General features: G+C 46.9%; 1 pseudogene; it reads left to right on the top strand.

Moving 5' to 3' along the window:
* Nucleotides 1-2,418, top strand: part of LOC104499715 — a 33,532-nt pseudogene that overhangs the window by 2,524 nt on the left and 28,590 nt on the right.

Genomic DNA, 2,418 nt, shown 5'->3' on the forward strand with positions numbered 1-2,418 from the left:
TCTCTTGCCAGGTCAAGTTTATCGCGAGCACTCTTGCCATCAGCACCATTTCAGGATCTCCTGGACTCAGCTTTCAGCAGCTGCTCTCTATGCCGGGTCTGATCTCAGAAAAACTTTGAGGCAGCTGAGAGATGTACTGACCACGTTTGATATCGGGAAAATCACCTGGCTCTCAGATGGACAATCACCTGCTCTGCCCTCTTCTGAATTTATGCACAGAATATTTTTTTTAATACTCATGATCTCTGTGACAGTAGTGTGCGCCTCTTCGTAAGAACTATAGATGAAACACTCAGGTGATTGTTCTGTCTGGCCCAGCATCCTGTCTCAGATGAGGTCGCAATCAGATGCCGGGTGAGAGTACATGAGTAAGGGAAGGATGTAGCAGCATTTCCCCAGAAACTGCCTCAGCCTCCAGCACTTTGTCACCCAGCCTGTAAGCAGGACTCCAGAATGAGGAACCGTCACGTCTCCTCCATGCTCTTCTCCAGGCACCATGCTCCCTTGAGAGTCCCCTGGTCACAGCTGTGCACTCCAAAGAGGTTTGCTGTTGGTGCAGTCAGCTGCACAGACACATGCATCTCTCCTCTTAAACAGGGAAGTGCATTCAGAAAGCTGCGAGATTCCTGTGAGAGGGCATTGTTCCAGGATGTTCAGGATTTTTTATATAAAAAAAACATTATATAGAGCTTCATATGCTGCTGTGTTGCCTTAATTTTATAGGGTCCATCTTCATGATGGACTAGTAAAAACTAATGTAAACTCACTGTGCCATCTGCAGACAGTGCTGGGAACGGCACTCCCTCCCCGCTGCAAGACGGTGAAGGCTGCACCGACCACGTACAAAGACGCAGCAGCTTGAACTGTGCTGCTCATCCTTCAGATGGACAAAAACCGATACTCATTCTTTATTTTCCATCTCTGCCTTGGAAATTTCCCCTGGCAACACTTTCATGCCCTGACTATGTGGGGAACAATCTTGACTTTGCTAGAAGCCCGGAGAAAAGCTTTGTCCTATCATTGCTAAAAAACAGAGGGTAACTCTGCTTCCTGGACCGTATCAAACAGAAAAGCAGAGACATAAGGTCGCAGAAACTTCTTTCCTATATTTTTGCAGTTAACAAGAGTGATGCAATACAATATCGAAACTGTGCTCGTTGATCATTCCTTCTGCAGCCCTGCAGCAAAATACTCAGAGTTTCTTCTGTCAGCTTTGGCATTTGAGACTCGGGCTTTGTCCATGTGCATGTCTCAGTTTTCTTTCTTAACCATGAACAGGGATTTATTTCTGCATTCTGAAAGGCTGTCGGTTGGTTGAATGAAACGGGAAAACTTTACACCCTCCCTTACTAGGTGCTTGCAGGTACAAGAAGGAAACGAAATACAGATCTGTCTGTCATCACTCTCCCCTTTGCAACCAGTGACAATGGTGGCTGATGAGCGCTTAAAAACTCTGCTAAAATGTAGGCTAAAATCACACACGAAGTGTGAAAATTACCTGTTTGTAGTATCACCTTTGCCATCGTTGTTATTATTTGATATTAGGCAGTAGCGAAGTTCGCTAAGAAGCGTTTTCTCCTGTAACTAGGGCACTCTGGAGGATCAGATCATCCAGGCCAACCCACTGCTGGAGGCCTTTGGCAATGCCAAGACTGTGAGGAACGACAACTCCTCGCGCTTTGTGAGTTCATTTCAGATTTGGAATGTAGACACCTACGACATGTCTCATCTGCTCTAAAATCACACATGAAGTGTGGAAATTACCTGTTTGTAGTATCACCTTTGCGATCGTTGTTATTATTTGATATTAGGCAGTAGTGAAGTTCGCTAAGAAGCGTTTTCTCCTGTAACTAGGGCACTCTGGAGGATCAGATCATCCAGGCCAACCCACTGCTGGAGGCCTTTGGCAATGCTAAGACTGTGAGGAACGACAACTCCTCGCGCTTTGTGAGTTCATTTCAGATTTGGAATGTAGACACCTACGACATGTCTCATCTGCTGATCACTCTAACCAATGGGTTGCTCTGTACTGCTTGACAGGGAAAATTCATCCGTATTCACTTTGGAACAACGGGCAAGCTGGCCTCTGCGGATATCGAAACCTGTGAGTTGGAGCAAGGCAGTGCATGCAGAATCCGTGCATTTATGATCTCGACTAACAGCTCTCTTCTGGTTAGATCTTCTGGAGAAATCCAGGGTGACTTTCCAGCTGGCCAGCGAAAGGAGCTACCACATTTTTTACCAGATACTGTCCAACAAGAAGCCAGAGCTCATCGGTGAGTGCCAGCACTCCTCGGCTTGGCTCAGCAGTGCTTCCTCTTTCCCCCATGACCCGTCCCAATGCCACCAAAGGTGCCCTGTACCTGCAGATCTCCTCCTCATCTCCACCAATCCCTACGACTTCCCCTACGTCAGCCA

Source organism: Buceros rhinoceros, unplaced genomic scaffold, assembly GCF_000710305.1.
Source record: "Buceros rhinoceros silvestris isolate BGI_N320 unplaced genomic scaffold, ASM71030v1 scaffold13349, whole genome shotgun sequence".
Classification (NCBI taxonomy): domain Eukaryota; kingdom Metazoa; phylum Chordata; class Aves; order Bucerotiformes; family Bucerotidae; genus Buceros; species Buceros rhinoceros.